This window comes from Bufo bufo, chromosome 2, assembly GCF_905171765.1.
Source record: "Bufo bufo chromosome 2, aBufBuf1.1, whole genome shotgun sequence".
NCBI classification, from domain to species: Eukaryota; Metazoa; Chordata; class Amphibia; order Anura; family Bufonidae; genus Bufo; species Bufo bufo.
The window spans coordinates 388,997,912-389,019,568 of NC_053390.1; positions in this window are offsets into that span (position 1 = coordinate 388,997,912).

Here is a 21,657-nt window from a genome sequence, read left to right on the forward strand (position 1 = left end):
AAGCCACATCTTTTCAAATCAATGATCGATGTCTATTATGCATTTCCATCAGGGTGAACCTCATGGATGGACTTTGTGGGACAAGAATCATCATTTTTGTCTGGCCACAGATCTTGAAAAATCCATGTGCTATAGAGTAATGCCAAATGTAAATGTTACTATGAGCGGCATGTACTGTACATTGACCCATCATGCAAATAATGAAGAAGTTACTAAGTCTAATAGATTAACTTTAATTTTATAATTGCAAGCAAATATCGCATCAGTATACTGAAGAAAAACCCTAAAATCTACACAAATATAGTATTGTTATAATTGTTATTGATGTATATGATCAGGTTAACACATTTAAACCACGCAGTGAATGCTGAAAAAAGATAATCAATAATTTAGTTAGTTATTGTTAAGAAAAGGACAATCCCACATCAATAAGAAGATTAAAAAAAGCTATGGCTCTTGCAATATGGCAAAATAAAAACCTTTTTTTAAATTAATTTTGCAATAGTAGTAAAACTTAAAAAAACTATTCATTTAGTATTACCTAGGTCATAATTACCTACAAATAAAATGCAAAAATGAAAGATGGAATTGCTGTTTATTCTATTTTTCACGTACACAGTCCCAGCACATGATGTGAGCATGACTACTCTATGTCCACTTACTCAATCTTTCATCTCCATTCATCTCAATGGGGCCGCAAAAAGTCGCAGAAAAATAGAGCATGTCCGTTCTTGTCCATTTTGCGGAAAAGGAATGGACATTGTATGCATTACTGAATTAGAATAGGAAGTTTTTTGTTGTTGTTTATTCAGTGTTTTTATGTTTGGATCTATAGTAGGTAAGTTTTCCCTTGAAAACTTTGCACATAAGTGTTCTATTTGCTGACCATTGAGCGATTGTGTCATAAACCATTTTCTTAAATATTGATGGCCTATCCACAGGAAATAGGCACTGGAACCACAATTGTGTAGTGAACAGAGCTGGTTACTGTAGCACTACTCCACTTGAAGTCAATGAATGGACCTGTGTAGTTTAGATGCCTATTTAATTGATTGATACAATACCCACCATAAACAGGGCAACCATATACAATAATTTCTCTGCAGACTTCCAGGATCTAAACAGACAGCACAGTTAGAGAAGGCTCTTGTACAGTATAAGGGTGCATTCATATGACTGTGTCCTCTTGCCTATATATTGCCAACATTGCAGAGCTTTTACAGACATTTTTATTACTCAATATCCAGACTGGGGCTTACAATCTAAATTCCCTATCTGCATGTTCTTGGAGGGTGTGAGGAGACCCATGCAGGCACAGGGAGATCATTCAAACTCCATGCAGATGTTGACCTTTGATAGATTTGTCCCGAAGTCCACAGTGCTTCACGGCCACAATGCTAACCACTAGGGTTGAGCAAATCCGAACTGTAAAGTTCGGGTTCGTACCGAACTTTAGGATTTTTGGACCCCGGACCTGAACCCGAACATTTCTGCAAAAGTTCGGGTTCGGGGTTTGGCGATTTCTTGGTACTTTTTGAAAGGCTGCAGAGCAGCCAATCAACAAGCGTTTAACTGTGTGCCCTTAGAAGCCATCACAGCCTACTAATGGCATGGCTGTAATTGGCCAGTGCAGCATATGACCCAGCCTCTATATAAGCTGGAGTCAGGTAGCGCTGCAGGTCACTCTGCTGTGCTTAGTGTAGGGATAGGATGCTGCTGCTGTGAGGGAGAGAATAGGACAGAATCTTTAATCAGAACTCCAATTGAACTCAGCGATCTACATAGATTTAGTTGTGTGGGTGCAGTGCACAATCTTTTTACCCTGCCCTGAGCCCAGTGACAAAGAAAAATAACTTTTATCCGTCTGTTAGTTAGGTGGGCGGCGGCGGTCATTTTATGCAAGCTCAGTGGACCAGCACTGCATCTGTGCTTTTGTGACATTCAAATCCAAACTTGAAATACTGCAATAATATTCTGATTTAAAAAAAAAACACAAATTTTTGGCAATATCCTACATCTGGTGCCTTTGAAGCATTAGTCATTATGCAATTTAAGCTAGAAATACAGCTATAATTTTCTGGGTTTTAAAAAACACCCTTTTTGGGCAAAATATCAAATTTTACAGCCCTTGCTGCATCTGCACGTGTGAAATTCAAGCGTTATATACTGCTGTCATATTCTGTTAGTAAAAAAACACCCTTTTTGGGCAAAATACTTAATATTGCAGCCTTTGCTGCATCTGTTATTGTTAAAAACAAGCTTGAAGTACTTAAATAATTTTCTGGCTTTGAAAAAAAAAAATATCAAATTTTACAGCCCTTGCTGCATCTGCACGTGTGAAATTCAAGCGTTATATACTGCTGTCATATTCTGTTAGTAAAAAAACCCATTTTTGGCAAAAATCTTAAATTGCGGACTAGTCGTCATCTGTACGTGTGAGATACACCCTTTAACCACCTCAGCCCCCAGTGCTTAAACACCCTGAAAGACCAGGCCACTTTTTACACTTCTGACCTACACTACTTTCACCGTTTATTGATCGGTCATGCAACTTACCACCCAAATGAATTTTACCTCCTTTTCTTCTCACTAATAGAGCTTTCATTTGGTGGTATTTCATTGCTGCTGACATTTTTACTTTTTTTGTTATTAATCGAAATTTAACGATTTTTTTGCAAAAAAATGACATTTTTCACTTTCAGTTGTAAAATTTTGCAAAAAAAACGAGATCCATATATAAATTTTGCTCTAAATTTATTGTTCTACATGTCTTTGATAAAAAAAAAATGTTTGGGTAAAAAAAAAATGGTTTGGGTAAAAGTTATAGCGTTTACAAACTATGGTACAAAAATGTGAATTTCCGCTTTTTGAAGCAGCTCTGACTTTCTGAGCACCTGTCATGTTTCCTGAGGTTCTACAATGGCCAGACAGTACAAACACCCCACAAATGACCCCATTTCGGAAAGTAGACACCCTAAGGTATTCGCTGATGGGCATAGTGAGTTCATAGAACTTTTTATTTTTTGTCACAAGTTAGCGGAAAATGATGATTTTTTTTTTTTTTCTTACAAAGTCTCATATTCCACTAACTTGTGACAAAAAATAAAAAGTTCTATGAACTCACTATGCCCATCACGAAATACCTTGGGGTCTCTTCTTTCCAAAATGGGGTCACTTGTGGGGTAGTTATACTGCCCTGGCATTCTAGGGGCCCAAATGTGTGGTAAGGAGTTTGAAATCAAATTCTGTAAAAAATGACCAGTGAAATCCGAAAGGTGCTCTTTGGAATATGGGCCCCTTTGCCCACCTAGGCTGCAAAAAAGTGTCACACATCTGGTATCTCTGTATTAAGGAGAAGTTGAGGAATGTGTTTTGGGGTGTCTTTTTACATATACCCATGCTGGGTGAGATAAATATCTTGGTCAAATGCCAACTTTGTATATAAAAATGGGAAAAGTTGTCTTTTGCCAAGATATTTCTCTCACCCAGCATGGGTATATGTAAAATGACACCCCAAAACACATTCCCCAACTTCTCCTGAGTACGGAGATACCAGATGTGTGACACTTTTTTGCAGCCTAGGTGGGCAAAGGGGCCCATATTCCAAAGAGCACCTTTCGGATTTCACTGGTCATTTTTTACAGAATTTGATTTCAAACTCCTTACCACACATTTGGGCCCCTAGAATGCCAGGGCAGTATAACTACCCCACAAGTGACCCCATTTTGGAAAGAAGACACCCCAATGTATTCGCTGATGGGCATAGTGAGTTCATGGAAGTTTTTATTTTTTGTCACAAGTTAGTGGAATATGAGACTTTGTAAGAAAAAAATAAATAAAAAAAAAATCATCATTTTCCACTAACTTGTGACAAAAAATAAAAAATTCTAGGAACTCGCCATGCCCCTCACGGAATACCTTGGGGTGTCTTCTTTCCAAAATGGGGTCACTTGTGGGGTAGTTATACTGCCCTGGCATTTTCCAGGGGCCCTAATGTGTGGTAAGTAGGTAAATGACCTGTGAAATCCGAAAGGTGCTCTTTGGAATGTGGGCCCCTTTGCCCACCTAAGCTGCAAAAAAGTGTCACACATCTGGTATCTCCGTACTCGGGAGAAGTTGGGGAATGTGTTTTGGGGTGTCATTTTACATATACCCATGCTGGGTGAGAGAAATATCTTGGCAAAAGACAACTTTTCCCATTTTTTTATACAAAGTTGGCATTTGACCAAGATATTTATCTCACCCAGCATGGGTATATGTAAAAAGACACCCCAAAACACATTCCTCAACTTCTCCTGAATACAGAGATACCAGATGTGTGACACTTTTTTGCAGCCTAGGTGGGCAAAGGGGCCCATATTCCAAAGAGCACCTTTCGGATTTCACTGGTCATTTTTTACAGAATTTGATTTCAAACTCCTTACCACACATTTGGGCCCCTAGAATGCCAGGGCAGTATAACTACCCCACAAGTGACCCCATTTTAGAAAGAAGACACCCCAAGGTATTCGCTGATGGTCATAGTGAGTTCATGGAAGTTTTTATTTTTTGTCACAAGTTAGTGGAATATGAGACTTTGTAAGAAAAAAAAAATTAAAAAAAAATCATCATTTTCCACTAACTTGTGACAAAAAATAAAAAATTCTAGGAACTCGCCATGCCCCTTACGGAATACCTTGGGGTGTCTTCTTTCCAAAATGGGGTCACTTGTGGGGTAGTTATACTGCCCTGGCATTTTCCAGGGGCCCTAATGTGTGGTAAGTAGGTAAATGACCTGTGAAATCCGAAAGGTGCTCTTTGGAATGTGGGCCCCTTTGCCCACCTAGGCTGCAAAAAAGTGTCACACATCTGGTATCTCCGTACTCGGGAGAAGTTGGGGAATGTGTTTTGGGGTGTCATTTTACATATACCCATGCTGGGTGAGAGAAATATCTTGGTCAAATGCCAACTTTGTATAAAAAAATGGGAAAAGTTGTCTTTTGCCAAGATATTTCTCTCACCCAGCATGGGTATATGTAAAATGACACCCCAAAACACATTCCCCAACTTCTCCTGAGTACGGCGATACCAGATGTGTGACACTTTTTTGCAGCCTAAATGCGCATTAGGGCCCCTGGAAAATGCCAGGGCAGTATAAATACCCCACATGTGACCCCATTTTGGAAAGAAGACACCCCAAGGTATTCAATGAGGGGCATGGCGAGTTCATAGAATTTTTTTTTTTTTTGGCACAAGTTAGCGGAAATTGATTTTATTTATTTTTTTCTCACAAAGTCTCCCTTTCCGCTAACTTGGGACAAAAATTTCAATCTTTCATGGACTCAATATGCCCCTCACGGAATACCTGGGGGTGTCTTCTTTCCGAAATGGGGTCACATGGGGTATTTATACTGCCCTGGCATTCTAGGGGCCCTAAAGCGTAAGAAGAAGTCTGGAATATAAATGTCTAAAAAATTTTACGCATTTGGATTCCGTGAGGGGTATGGTGAGTTCATGTGAGATTTAATTTTTTGACACAAGTTAGTGGAATATGAGACTTTGTAAGAAAAAAAAAATAATTTCCGCTAACTTGGGCCAAAAAAATGTCTGAATGGAGCCTTACAGAGGGGTGATCAATGACAGGGGGGGTGATCAATGACAGGGGGGGTGATCAATGACAGGGGGGTGATCAATGACAGGGGGGTGATCAATGACAGGGGGGTGATCAGGGAGTCTATATGGGGTGATCACCACAGTCATTGATCACGCCCCTGTAAGGTTCCATTCAGACGTCCGTATGCGTTTTGCGGATCCGATCCATCTATCAGTGGATCCGTAAAAATCATGCGGACATCTGAATGGAGCTTTACAGGGGGTTGATCAATGACAGGGGGGTAATCAATGACAGGGGGGTGATCAGGGAGTCTATATGGGGTGATCACCACAGTCATTGATCATGCCTCTGTAAGGCTCCATTCAGACGTCCGTGTGCGTTTTGCGGATCCGATCCATCTATCAGTGGATCCGTAAAAATCATGCGGACGTCTGAATGGAGCTTTACAGGGGGTTGATCAATGACAGGGGGGTAATCAATGACAGGGGGGTGATCAGGGAGTCTATATGGGGTGATCACCACAGTCATTGATCACTCCCCTGTAAGGTTCCATTCAGACGTCCGTATGCGTTTTGCGGATCTGATCCATCTATCAGTGGATCCGTAAAAATCATGCGGACATCTGAATGGAGCTTTACAGGGGGGTGATCAATGACAGGGGTGTAATCAATGACAGGGGGGTGATCAGGGAGTCTATATGGGGTGATCACCACAGTCATTGATCATGCCCCTGTAAGGCTCCATTCAGACGTCCGTGTGCGTTTTGAGGATCCGATCCATCTATCAGTGGATCCGTAAAAATCATGCGGACGTCTGAATGGAGCTTTACAGGGGGGTGATCAATGACAGGGGGGTAATCAATGACAGGGGGGTGATCAGGGAGTCTATATGGGGTGATCACCACAGTCATTGATCATGCCCCTGTAAGGCTCCATTCAGACGTCCGTGTGCGTTTTGCGGATCCGATCCATCTATCAGTGGATCCGTAAAAATCATGCGGACGTCTGAATGGAGCTTTACAGGGGGGTGATCAATGACAGGGGTGTAATCAATGACAGGGGGGTGATCAGGGAGTCTATATGGGGTGATCACCACAGTCATTGATCATGCCCCTGTAAGGCTCCATTCAGATGTCCGTGTGCGTTTTGCGGATCCGATCCATCTATCAGTGGATCCGTAAAAATCATGCGGACATCTGAATGGAGCTTTTCAGGGGTGTGATCAATGACAGGGGGGTAATCAATGACAGGGGGGTGATCAGGGAGTCTATATGGGGTGATCAGGGGTGATCAAGGGTGAATAAGGGGTTAATAAGTGACGGGGGGGGTGTAGTGTAGTGTGGTGCTTGGTGCAACATATTACTGAGCTACCTGTGTCCTCTGGTGGTCGATCCAAACAAAGGGGACCACCAGAGGACCAGGTAGCAGGTATATTAGACGCTGTTATCATAACAGCGTCTAATATACCTGTTAGGGATTAAAAAAATCACATCTCCAGCCTGCCAGCGAACGATCGCCGCTGGCAGGCTGGAGATCCACTTTCTTACCTTCCGTTCCTGTGAGCGCGCGCGACTGTGTGCGCGCGTTCACAGGAAATCTCGGCCATCGCGAGAGGACGCGCCGGCGTGTCCACTCGGAATGAATCAACCACCTCCAGGACGCGTCTGTGCGTACAGCGGTCCGGAGGTGGTTAAATAGTGTTATTCTATTCTGCTAATAAAAAAACACAAATTTTGGGCAAAGATCTTCAATTGCGGCCTAGTCTGCATCTGTACCTGTGAGATACACCATTTAGATACTGTTGTTCTATTCTGCTATTAAAAAAAACACCCATTTAGGGCAACAACAAAAAAAATATTTCAGCCTTTGCTGCATATGTCATTGTGAGATACACCCTTTAGATAGTGCTGTTCTATTCTGCTATTAAAAAAAACACTCATTTAGGGCAAAAATCTTAATTTTGCAGACTTTGCTACATATGTCATTTTGAGATACACCCTTTAGATACTGTGGTTCTATTCTGCTATTAGAAAAACACCCATTTTGGGCAAAATTCTTAAATTGCGGCCTAGTCTTCATCTATACGTGTGAGATACACCCTTTAGATAGAGTTATTCTATTCTGCTATTAAAAAAACACCCATTTTGGGCAAAAATCTTAAATTGCGGCCTAGTCTGCATCTGTACGTGTGAGATACACCATTTAGATACTGTTGTTCTATTCTGCTATTAAAAAAAACACCCATTTAGGGCAAAAAACTAAAATTTTCAGCCTTTGCTGCATAAGTCATTGTGAGATACACCCTTTAGATAGTGTTGTTCTATTCTGCTATTAAAAAAAACACCCATTTAGGGCACAAATCTTAATTTTGCAGCCTTTGCTGCATATGTCATTGTGAGATACACCCTTAAGATACTGTTTTCTTTTCTGCTATTAGAAAAACACCCATTTTGGGCAAAAATATAAAAATGCGGCATAGTCTGCATCTGTACGTGTGAGATACACCATTTATATACTGTTGTTCTATTCTGCTATTAGAAAAACACCCACTAAGGGCAAAAAACTTAATTTTGCAGCCTTTGATGCATATGTTATTGTGAGATACAACCTTTAGATACTGTTGTTCTATTCTGCTATTAGAAAAACATCCATTTTGGGCAAAAATCTTAAAATGCGGTCTAGTCTGCATCTGTACGTGTGAGATAAACCATTTATATACTGTTGTTCTATTCGGCTATTAAAAAACAAACAAATTTAGGGAGAAATATGAAGAGAGCGTCAAATAAGGGAAGTGGCCCCGGTCGTGGTGCTGCTGGTGGAGCTCCTATTGCAGGGAGAGGACGTGGTCGATCTGTGCCAGCTACACGCACAAGTAAAACACCATCCTCAGGTGTGAGTAGACGACAGAACCTGCAGTGGTATTTGGTCGGGCCCAATGCGTCTCAATGAATAGTGAGGCCAGAACAAGTACAGGTGATAGTAGATTGGATGGCTGACAGTGTCTCCAGTTCCTTCACATTGTCTCCCACCCAGTCTCCTGCTGAAAGATCAGAGTTGGCACCTGCAGCCGATGTCCATCAGTCTTTCACCTCACCCCCTTGCAAATCAGCCAAGCAGTCTGAGCCCCAAGTCATGCAGCAGTCTCTTCTGCTTTTTGATGACTCTGTTAGCAGGGTTTCCCAGGGCCATCCACCTAGCCCTGCCCCAGAAGTGGAAGAAATTAAGTTTCAAGATGAGTACATGGGAGGATAATCACAGCACGTCTTGGATGTTGACGAAGCACAGTTGCCAACTGCTGGGGCTTTCGAAAGTGTGCAGACCGACAAGGAGGGCAGGGGTGAAGACTGGGTGGAAGATGGTGTGGAGGACGATGAGGTCCTCGACCCCACATGGAATCAAGGTCATGCGAGTGACCTGTGTAGTTCGGAGGTAGAGGCCGAGGCCGTGGTCGCACAGAGCCACCCGCACAGCAGAAGAGGGAGCAGGGTACAAAAGCGGAGCGGCCGTCCCCTAGACAGTACTCCTGCTACTGCCCACCACAGCAAGGGACAGAACACACCAAAGCAAGCTCCAATGAGTTCCCTGGCGTGGCAGTTCTTCATACAATGTGCTGACGACAAGACATGAGTGATTTGCACGCTGTGCAATCAGAGCCTAAAGCGAGGCATAAACATTCTCAACCTGAGCACAACCTGCCTGACCAGGCATCTAAGTGCAAAGAACGAGCTGCAGTGGAGTAGACACGTCAAAAACCAAGAAAGGTCTCTGGCTCCTCCTGCTTCCTCTTCTGCTGCAGTCTCGGCCTCTTCATCCACCTCTGGAGTGACAGTGCCACCTGCCACCCCGCAAACAGAGAATCTGCCAGCAACACCACCATCTGGGTCACCAAGCATCTCCACAATGTCCCACGGAAGCCTTCAGCTCTCCATCTCCCAAACACTGGAGCGAAAGAGGAAGTACCCCACTACCCACCAACAATCCCTGGCCCTGAATGCTAGCATTTCAAAATTACTGGCTTTTGAAATGCTATCATTCCGTCTGGTGGAGACAGAGAGTTTTAAAAGCCTTATGGTGGTGGCTGTCCCACAGTACATCGTGCCCAGCTGCCACTACTTTTCCAGGCGTGCCATCCCTTCCCTGCACAACCAAGTGGGGGACAAAATCAGGTGTGCACTGCACAACACCATCTGTGGCAAGGTGCGCCTCACTACGGATACGTGGACCAGTAAGCATGGTCAGGGACTTATATTTCCATATCAGCAGACTGGGTAAATGCAGTGGCGGCTGGGCCTGAGGCGGATAGCAGTTTGGAGCATGTCATTCCACCACCGAGGATTGCAGGGCACTTCAGTTTGCCTCCTGTTGCTTCTTCCTCCTACTCCGCTTGCTCATCCTCTACCGGCTCCTCATCCGGTCAGCGTAACACCTTCACCACCAACTTCAGCACAGCCAGGGGTAAACGACAGCAGGCAGTTTTAAAACGTATCTGTTTGTGGGACAAACCCCTCACTGCGCAGGAGCTGTGGACGGGCCTTGAACAACAGACCGATGAGTAGTTGGTGCCAGTAAGCCTCAAGTCCGGCCTGGTGGTGTGCGATAATGAGCGAAATCTCGTAGCAGCTCTGGGACTAGCCGGTTTGATGCATATCCCTTGCCTGGCGCATGAGCTGAATTTGGTGGTGCAGAGATTCCTTAAAAATTACCCCGATATGTCAGAGCTGCTGCATAACGTGCGGGCTGTCTGTGCGCGCTTTCGGCATTCTCACCCTGCTGCTGCTCGCCTGTTAGCGCTGCAGTTTAACTTCGGCCTTCCCGCTCACCACCTTATATGCGACGTGCCCACAAGGTGGAACTCCACCTTGCACATGCTGGCCAGACTGTACGAGCAGCAGCAGGCGATAGTGGAGTTTCAGCTGCAGCACGCACTGGTGAGTCGCTCTGCGGAACAGCACCACTTCACCACCAATGACTGGGCCTCCATGCAAGACCTGTGTTCCTTGTTGCGCTGTTTCAAGTACTCCACCAACATGGCCATTGCCGATAACGCCGTTCTCAGCATTACTATCCCACTTCTATGCCTCCTTGAAAAAACGCTGCTGGCGATGATCGAAGAGGATGTGGCACAGGAGGAGGAAGAGGGATCATTTCATAGGGTTTCCGGCCAGTCATTCACAAGTAGCTCCGAGGGTGGGTTCCTGCACCAACAAATGCCAGGTACACAATTGTCCAGCCAGTGCACATTTCTGGAGGATGATGAGGTGGCGGATGAGGAGGAGAAGATGGAGGAGGAGGAACCATGTTCACAGCAGGGTGGCACCCAGACCAGCTTATGGCCATCACTGGTGCGCGGCTGGGGGGATACAGAGGACACAGACGATACACCTCTTACAGAGGACAGCTTTTCGTTTCCTCTGGGCAGCCTGGCACCAATGAGCGATTACATGCTGCAGTGTCTTTGCAACGAGCGCTGAGTTTCCCACATTCTAACTTGTGTTGATTACTGGGTGGCCACGCTGCTGGATCCCCATTACAAAGACAACGAACCGTCCTTAATTCCCTCACTGGAGCGTGATCGTAATATGCGCGAGTACAAGCGCACGCTGGCAGACACGCTGCTGGTGGCATTCCCACCCGACAGCGGGAGCACAGTGGAAGCACAAGGTGAAGGCAGAGGAGGAGGAAGAGGTCGACCAACACAGCTGGGTCACCGCCAGCACCTAAGAAGGCAGGGTTAGCATGGCCGAAATGTGGAAAAGCTTTGTCAGCACGCCACAACAACCAGCACCAACAGCAGATATGGAACTTCTTAGCAGGAGGCAGCATTTCACCAACATGGTGGAGCAGTATGTGTGCACACGCCTACACATACTGAATGATGGGTCTGCCCCCTTCAACTTCTGGGTCTCCAAATTGGGCACATGGCCTGAGTTTGCCATTTACGCCTTGGAGGTGCTGGCCTGCCATGCAGCCAGTGTATTATCTGAACGTGTGTTTAGCATGGCAGGGAGCGTTATCACAGACAAGCGTAGCCGCCTGTCTACAGCCAATGTGGACAAGCTAACGTTCATTAAAATGAACCAGGCATGGATCCCACAGGACTTGTCCGTACCTTGCGCAGAATAGACCAGTTATCCGGCCTTAACCAGCCATTGTTATACTGCAGCGCTAATAGGCGAGCCATTGTTATACCAGTTCTTGTAGTTTGGATATTTCGCACTCTTTTGGAGTGTACCCTAATTTAAAAAAAATTAAAATTAAAACCAAAAACCAGAGTTGGCTACCTTGTCCTCCTCCACCACTGCTTCCATCTACACCGCTACGTCAACTGCCTCCTCAAACTGCTACTCCATATGGACCTCCACCTCATAAATCAAGGTTGTTTTTTTTATTTGTACATATTTTATTTTATGTCATTTCAATAATTTGTCTGTTAAATTTTCGGGAGAAATTCACCAATTATAGGGTGTAATATACCACTGCTCTACCTAGTAGACAGGTTAAAAAAAATCACTAATTTGTCTGTTACATTTTCGGGTGAAATTCACCAATTTTTGGGTGTGATATATCACTGCTATACCTAGTAGATAGGTTAAAAAAATTCACTAATTTGTCTGTTACATTTTTGGGTGAAATTCACAAATTTTTGGGTGTGATATACCCATGCTCTACCTAGTAGACAGGTAAAAAATTTCACAAATTTTTCTGTTACATTCTTGGGTTGATATTTTACAATTTTTGCCGTGAATAAACAGCTGCTCTGCATAGGTGACAGGGACCGAAATTTTTTAAAATAATCTGTTCCATTGATGGGTGACATTATCCAGACATTTCTGGAGATGAAAAACCCCTGCTCTGCATAGGTGACAGGGACTTAAATTTCTAAAATTCGTCTTTAATTGGTCCTTTCATTTGATCCCTCTGTTTTAATTAATAACTTGTCCCACATTTCTGCTACATCCCATTGCAGCCATTGACCTCCCTTGGAAGAGGTCTTCATTTCTCACGCTCCCTCTCCGGCTTGGAACCCCGATTAGCCGATAACCGTGATCAACATGTTAGGCTCAGAAAAGAAGATTGAAAGTTGATATAGAAGATATCCAAATGGAACGTGGACGTCACACGGACGTGCGATCAGGCAGAAGTTATCTAGAGTCAACAAAGCGGCAGCAGGGCCTCTCCTGGCTAACGTTTCCAAATCTAAAATTCCCCAGTGACATTCCCTATAATTTTTTATTAATCATTCCAATAACAGGGCATCTTAAGAGTCCTGTATTGTTCTTTATTGTCACTACTTCCCCGAGTCGGGAGTGGGTAATTGCCGCGTGCCCCCTCCTTTCCTTCAATTCTTCTGCTTTAATAATTTGTCCCACATTTCCACTCAATCACAATAAAATTTCATCCATTTATCTCCCTTGGATGTGGTCTCTCTTTCTCAAGCTCCCTCTCCGGCGTGGAACCCGGATTCGCCGCTAACCGTGATCAACATGTTAGGCGCAGAAAAGAACATTGAAAGTTGATAGAGCAGATATCCAGTTGGATCATGAACATGGTGCTACAGTATGTTTGCACATGCCTACACGAACTGACTAATGGGTCTGCCCCCTGCAACTTCTAGGTCTCCAAATTGGGCACATGGCCTGAGCTTGCCCTTTACGCCTTGGAGGTGCTGGCCTGCCCTGCAGCCAGTGTATTGTCTGAACGTGTGTTTAGCATGACTGGAGGGGGTTATCACAGGTTATATTTCCCAATGTTTTGGGGTGTACCCTAATTTAAAAAAATAAATTTTAAATAAATTTAAAACCAAAAAGCAGTGTAGGCTACCTCCTCCTCCACCGCAGCTTCCATCTACACCGCCAGATCCACCGCCTCCTCAACCTCCTACTCCATATGGAACTGGTCCTCCTAGATCAAGATTATTATTTTTTATTTTTAAGTATTTATGTTATTTAAAGTCATTTCCCTATCCACATTTGTTTGCAGAGCACTTGCCATGCTCTTAACCACATTTTGCTGCCATTTTTAGACTTCTAGCCCTTTCTATTACTTTTTTAGAGACATTTTAGTGCTCAAAAGTTTGGGTCAAGTTCGGGTCAAGTTCGGGTCCCGAACTCGAACTTTTTTGTGAAGTTCGGCTGAATCCGTCGAACCCAAACATCCTGGTGTTCACTCAATAGTCCTAATATCAACACTGCGTGCACAGTCAGTGGTACTTGCCATGTTCTTAACCACATTTTGATGCCATTTGCAGCCCTCTAGCCCTTTCCATGACATTTTTACAGCCATTTTAGTGCTCAAAAGTTCGGGTCCCCATTGACTTCAATGGGGTTCAGGTTCGGGGTCAAGTTCGGGTCCAGAACTCAAACTTTTTTGTGAAGTTCGGCCAAACCCGTCGAACCCGAACATCCAGGTGTCCGCTCAACTCTACTAACTACCATTTAAAAGGCAGGGAGACCTTTAGAATAATATTTTAAAAAAATGTATGCTCACCATACTGACCTCTGCTCCAGTACTGTACCTCCTCTCCTCCCTACTGCTGCTCATATGATGTAATGTTTTGGCTGCAGTGACCACTGCATCAGTCATTGGTCTCAGTGGCCCAAGACTACTAAGGCCAGTGATTGGCTACAATGGTCTTGTGCCATATGCGAACATGCCGGCACTACAGTCAGGTTAGCCAGGTCCGGAAGGACAGAATGATGGGTGGCACTGGATCTAAGGGGGCTGGGGATGGTGATTAAAAAAGGTATGGGTTTTTTTGTATTTTTTTTATCTAACATTTGTTTGCAGAGCACTTGCCATGCTCTTAACCACATTTTGCTGCCATTTTTAGACCTCTAGCCCTTTCTATTACTTTTTTAGAGACATTTTAGTGCTCAAAAGTTTGGGTCAAGTTCGGGTCAAGTTCGGGTCCCGAACTCGAACTTTTTTGTGAAGTTCGGCTGAATCCGTCGAACCCAAACATCCTGGTGTTCACTCAATAGTCCTAATATCAACACTGCGTGCACAGTCAGTGGTACTTGCCATGTTCTTAACCACATTTTGATGCCATTTGCAGCCCTCTAGCCCTTTCCATGACATTTTTACAGCCATTTTAGTGCTCAAAAGTTCGGGTCCCCATTGACTTCAATGGGGTTCAGGTTCGGGGTCAAGTTCGGGTCCAGAACTCAAACTTTTTTGTGAAGTTCGGCCAAACCCGTCGAACCCGAACATCCAGGTGTCCGCTCAACTCTACTAACTACCATTTAAAAGGCAGGGAGACCTTTAGAATAATATTTTAAAAAAATGTATGCTCACCATACTGACCTCTGCTCCAGTACTGTACCTCCTCTCCTCCCTACTGCTGCTCATATGATGTAATGTTTTGGCTGCAGTGACCACTGCATCAGTCATTGGTCTCAGTGGCCCAAGACTACTAAGGCCAGTGATTGGCTACAATGGTCTTGTGCCATATGCGAACATGCCGGCACTACAGTCAGGTTAGCCAGGTCCGGAAGGACAGAATGATGGGTGGCACTGGATCTAAGGGGGCTGGGGATGGTGATTAAAAAAGGTATGGGTTTTTTTGTATTTTTTTTATCTAACAGTCTTCCTGAAAAAAAAAAAAAATTGGAAAACCCCTGAAATACATCTATTCTTTCAATGCTTTTTCATGGCTAAGAAAAGGATTTGACACAGTTCTGCCAGTTCGGAGTGTCTTCTCAAACACAAAAAATGCTGTTACTCTACAAAAAAAACTGGCTTGGAATTTCAGTAGATAATTGCAAAGTTATCCCCAGAAGAGACATAATTCCTAAAAGGCCATTACTTTATGCAGTACATTACACTAAGGTAGTCAATATATGTTACTAAAATGAGATATTTATTCACACACTAATAAAAGTTAATAAAATTCAATTAAACAAACTGTGACAATATAATAACACTCGCAATAAATATAGCAGCAACAATATGTCAGTGCAGCACATGTGGCATAAGACAAAATAAGTGATATAGCGCATTCAAATGATGTTGGGATCCAAAATATATAACTCTGGAGTTGAGTTAATCACCATAGCAACATAGATGATTCCTTATGGAAAGATAGCAGCGTAGATAGTTCCTTCTGGGAAAATAACAGCACAGGTGGTTCTTTATAAAGAATCGTAACAGTCACTCAATTCAGGAAAATTTTGATAAAGACAATTCTGCTCCTAGCACATAAAGCTATCTACGCTGCTATCTTTCCATAAGGAATCATCTATGTTGCTATGGTGATTAACTCAACTCCAGAGTTATATATTTTGGATCCCAACATCATTTGAATGCGCTATATCACTTATTTTGTCTTATGCCACATGTGCTGCACTGACATATTGTTGCTGCTATATTTATTGCGAGTGTTATTATATTGTCACAGTTTGTTTAATTGAATTTTATTAACTTTTATCAGTGTGTGAATAAATATCTCATTTTAGTAACATATATTGAGTGCCTGGTCTATCCATTTTTATAATATATTACTTGCTCGTGGCTGGGTGTGCCACTTAGACCAAGAGCACCTACTCCATCTTGTCCAGCTGAAGTGATCCACAGATAATTTATTGCTACATTACACTAAGGGTCTACAAGCATGCAAAGGAAAAGAAGAAAAATGAAGCACCACTAACAGCTTCATGTGAAGTTAGGTGGCACTTGTATAAGGTGTGACGTTAATTGATGCAAGAGTATTTCTCAACCTTGCTTCCTGTGTGGATGGAAAATTCACACCAGTTATCTGAAGTTGCGAGTGCCATCTCCTTCTTGCTGTTTCTCTTATAATTGAATTATTAGCTTTTCAAACAAGACTGAAAATCAGTCTGCCAAACATGACTGGGAATTACTGGACAAACATCCATCATTGGTCATCCATCTTCAGTAAATGATCTGAACCCATTTACATTGGGCAATTCTTCATCATGATGCCTTCATTTCAGAACAATAGAACAATATCAACTAATGATCATTGATCTAACTTGATTGTGCATATCTAAAACAAAATATTTATTATTGAGAGTGCCAAAACACATGCCTGCCTAGCCCATGGCTCTGTAGGTAATGTTCATGCTTTCTGCCAGGCAAAAGAAAATCCCTCCACAATGACTGCTCTGATAAAATGCATATCAAGCTCTCAGAATAATTTTTAAACCACAACTCACCATTACTTGTCAAGCATGTAAATAGGCCTTTAGTTTAGTTTGTTCTAGTCATATTTATTCATTCTATATGTTTTGTCATTCCCTGCCTTTATTATTTTTTACTGCATTTCATGCTTACTAGCCCCAACTCTATGTTAGTGCATCTGATCTATATCCCATTTTTCCGTCTTGTCTTCATTCACTCACTCACTCATTCACTCACTCTACATCTTGCCAGTAATAGCCTCTTCACTTCCTCCATCTATTTTGAGGAGCCATCTGTTATATTCTTGGTCTCATCCACTGTCCCTGCACATGTCTTATCTTTTCCCCATATCTGTCTTCAGTATCCTTTTCAATGATTAATCTTGTAGTCTCTCTCGTCCTTGTCCTGCCTTTACTGAATGTTCTAAATACATTCATGTTACATTATATAAATTGAAAGGAATAGCTATAATTCACATGATTATTCATCTTTTAATTTGCAAGTTAAACCTCTGCTATTAAAAAAAATTTGAATTTTAAATATTACATTATTATCTGAGAAATTAGATTATCTGTTGAGATTGCTTTTGTAGATACCTTCAATATATCCATAAAAAATCAGACCTTCAAACAAGTTTCATATTGTTTTTTAAGATAAGGAACTTGCAGACTGAGAGAGGTGAATTACACCATTATCTCTTCTATTAAAGAGTTCTTTAACATCTACAGAACATTGGTAGTGAATCTAGGTCAAGCAAATAATCCTCTCAGTCATGTGGTCGTAATCTGCTTCTCATCTCTTGCATTAACTCTCTCACTGTTGAGATATATCCACTAAACCTAGACAAGATACATGATGGGGGTAGGGTAGTTTGAAAAGGTTTGCACTCCTTGTTAACAATATACATCAATGCTTAGTGGATTTCATGCCACTATGAAGCTTGAGTCTTGGGCTGTGTTTTGTAACTTTGTGGTCATACTATATTTCTATCCTGACATTTAGAAATATGATTGGAATTTACTATAGAGCTTTGTCTTATTTTTTTTAGTTGGTACTATAACCTGATGTCTCTTTTATTATTTGCAAATACTTTCATCTGTGTAGATTTGCTCAATATTGTTTTGAGCCAAGTACTCAATAGACTCTTTTTATTTGCATAGACTGCTTCGAGGGAATTATACAGACCTTTGAATGCTGCACTTTTTGGATGTGAAGACAAAGATAAAGTAGTGAGGAAAGTATTAACAATTAACTTATATTCAAAGAGCAAACATATTGGTTGAATCCAGCACAGCAAATTCAGTGGCATTGAGTGAAAGGTAAAATGTTAGCTTGAAACTTGATACTGCGTGCTTTGTGCCAGTTCTTCAGACAAATTATTGACCAACTTCTAATGGCACTGTACAATGCCAAGTGACAAAGATTGTATTATGTTCTCTTCATTGGTTAAAGGGGCAATAGACCAAACTTTCAATTTTTTGTTGAGCAGCTCAAAGTAATAGATTGTGTAGGAGCAGCCACTATGTAGACTGCAATATTTTTCAATTGGATTGCTAACAGGAAGTTCAGTAAAATGTTTGCTGCAAGAGCCTTGGGAACCCCAGAGACATTTCATTATTTCATTACTTGTATGAATATTGACAATACATAGATATGACTAAAATTGGCAATACATAGTAATAAATTAAATGGACAGGTCATCTTTTATATTGCATTTGTATAGGTTTATGAGTTATGACTATGATTGGTGTTATTTCAAGACTCTGATTCCAATGGTACTGATCCTGGGATCTCTCCCTCTTTTCTACTATAAGGCCTCATGCAAATGACCGTATTTTGTAACTGCTTTTATTTTCAAATCTCACAAGGAATCATATATTTCTATTGGTCCACAAAAAAAATCTGTATGTGTGTCCTGCAAATGATAGAATATGTCCTATTCTTGTCTGTTTTGTGGACAAGAAAGGCAATTTCTAATTATGAGTCTGAATAAAAAGCAGATTTATCAGGGAAGGTATCAGTATTTTACGGTTTGCAATACAGATATACTCATGTTCATGTAGCCTTAGTGTAAACTAGGGATAGGGGCTTTTTTCTAGAATTGATAACTAACCAGTTTGAATACACAGCATTATATTCCAACAACTTCAGATTCTTTGGAACTAAAGCAGGCACCAATGTGTAACCTCTCTGTCATATGTATGTTATGCCAACATTTAGGGGTAGTCAGTAGTGTTGATCGAGCACCAAAAAACTCTACAGAGCACAATGGAAGTCAATGGGAGAAACCAAGCATTAAACCAGTCACCCCCTGCTCTGAAGTGGGGAGGGTGTCGGGTCCCACTGAGGTCTATGCAGAAGATGGCTGTACAGTGAGGGAACTCCCCAATTTGGGGGCGGCTTAGGAGTCCCTGCTCTGACTCCATATATAGCTATGTCCATATATGGAGCCAGTGCTTGGGGGCACCCAGTGTATTTAAATCTAATTTAGCCTCTTTTTCGAAAAGTTTCTGCTGACATTTGAACTCACAACCTTCTACATTAGAGGCACGGACTTTAACCATTCAGCTATAAAGCTGAATAATAAACTATGTCAGAAAAACCTCATAGTAGTTTGTCATGTAGTAATTCTTGGCTCTAATGTAGAAGGTTGTGAGTTCAAATCCTGGCAGAAATGTTTCAGAAATAGAGGCTAAATTAAATTTATATATTTTCTATATTTTTTTGTAATTGTAATAAATGTATGGCACAAAATAAATGATCCAGGGTCCAAGGCCCAATAGATATGTGCCAAATTCTCCATTCAACTCCCCCACTCATTTTTATTTTACCAAGACAGCAATGACGATTTCTTTCAGCCATTTCTTGTCTCTGCAGAATTTGCCTCATAATGATCTTAGGTTCCTCACTTTTACACTAATCTCCCCATCCTGGTGCTACAACAGTGTTATCCTGCTGCTACCTTCAATGTATCAACTGTGCTCCCAAAGAAATAAATATCCCCCAGAAATACTATCCCGCAGAAATAAAGCCATACAGATAGTCCCCCATAGCAATAATGCTCCCAAAAGTCCCACAAATTGTAAAGAAAAAATCTCTGAGTGCCCTCATTAGTAGTAGTGCTCCCCTACACTGCCCCCATTGATAAAAATGCTTCCCAATGGTGCTCTTGTTGGCATAATATTAGCAACTTCACAATAGTACACCCTATAGTACTAAACCACTCATAGTGGCAACAGGAGTACTAAAGCTCCCCATAGAGCCCTAGTAATAATAAAGCCCCTCATAGTGCCCCTAATAGTGAAAAAGCCTTCCCATAACTCTATGTCACAGTGATGCAGGTTACAGGCCTTTTCCAGCACATCGCTTTGCAGGTGTGTTGATACTTCATCTCATAGGCTTCAAGCCTAGTGGCCTGTAGCCTATGCGAGTGAACAGTGGGGATGGGAGCTATTCTCTCCCATGCTACGCCTCAGCATTCAACTGAGGCAGTGGGCATACAGTTGTATGTTCAGCAGCGAATACATTCAGGACCCTAAGCAAAACATGTTTTAGCGTAGCAACATGTGGGTGGGACAAGATGTAGTTAGCTGCCTCGAGTGCCAGTGGATGTCAGTGGTCATCTTTTTTATGGATGTAAAAAAAAATCATAAGGTAAGCAAAAAGTGGAGATATGCAATAGAGCCAAATAAGGAGATGCAGGAACCACCAGACCTATCACATTGTGTGTGTGTGTGGGGGGGGGGGGGGGGGGGCTATGGTCCCTACTGTACACTTATAATTATATGTGTTGAAATAAAATGCTAAAGAGGTTGTCCTGGATAATTACAAATCTCAAAAATACCCTGCAATAGCATAAAAAAAATATAATGTATTTTTCGCTTTATAAGACACACCTGATGATAACAAGCACCCCAGGTTTTAGAGGAGGAAAATAAGAAAAAACTATTTTTCATCAGACCTCATATCGGATTCTCAGATCAGACCCCCACAGTGTAATATATGGTCATATAAAAGGTCTGGGTTATAATTTTATGTATTTAGTAAACTATATCAGAATGTAAAAATCATTGATATAACAGATAAAAAGGTTTCTAATTAGTATTCTTGGAGTCAGTATTTGTGGTAATGCCTTCTGTATTGCTAATCAGGATGTCTAGAGAAGTGTTTACAGTATCTTACATTTCCAAGGAATCCTGAGGGCAGATGGTCTCTCCCATTCAGTTACAAATAGTAGATTTCATCACAATGTGCAAATGACGTGGGGATGAAGTTGTCATAACATGCAAGTTATGGGAAAATATGCCACTTTCATTCTTCTGGCGCATATTGGGAGGTAAATCACATAGAGATCAAAACAAGCCTTTGAAGCAGGCTATATTTGCTGATGGTAGCGTGATCCAAAGATCCAAAAATGGGTATAAAACATGGTGGATTTTGAACATAGAAGGATGTGCTGTGAGTCTTCCTGGGAAGGAGGTGGCCTATGAGGCAAAAGGAACTTGATTTAGGGTAGCTATAATCAATGATTCTGCATTACTGAATGGTTATTATGCATTGTAATTATGTTGTGTTGTTTTGTTGGTTTCCAATGTTTTATGGTTTATTTCCAGGATTCTCTAGGCCAGGAATCCACAAAATAGTGTAGCTTTTGGTTATTGATTTTAATGCTGTCTCTGTCCCTCATATCAGGCTGTGTTATGATTGGTGGAATACAGTATATGTTTTATTAATTGAACTGTTTTTTTTTAAATGTTTTGATAATTGGTTTATTAGTGTTTTTTCAATATTAATGTTTCACAATTAGAAACATAGAAACATAGAATGTGTCGGCAGATAAGAACCATTTGGCCCATCTAGTCTGCCCAATATACTAAATACTATGGATAGCCCCTGGCCCTATCTTATATGAAGGATGGCCTTATG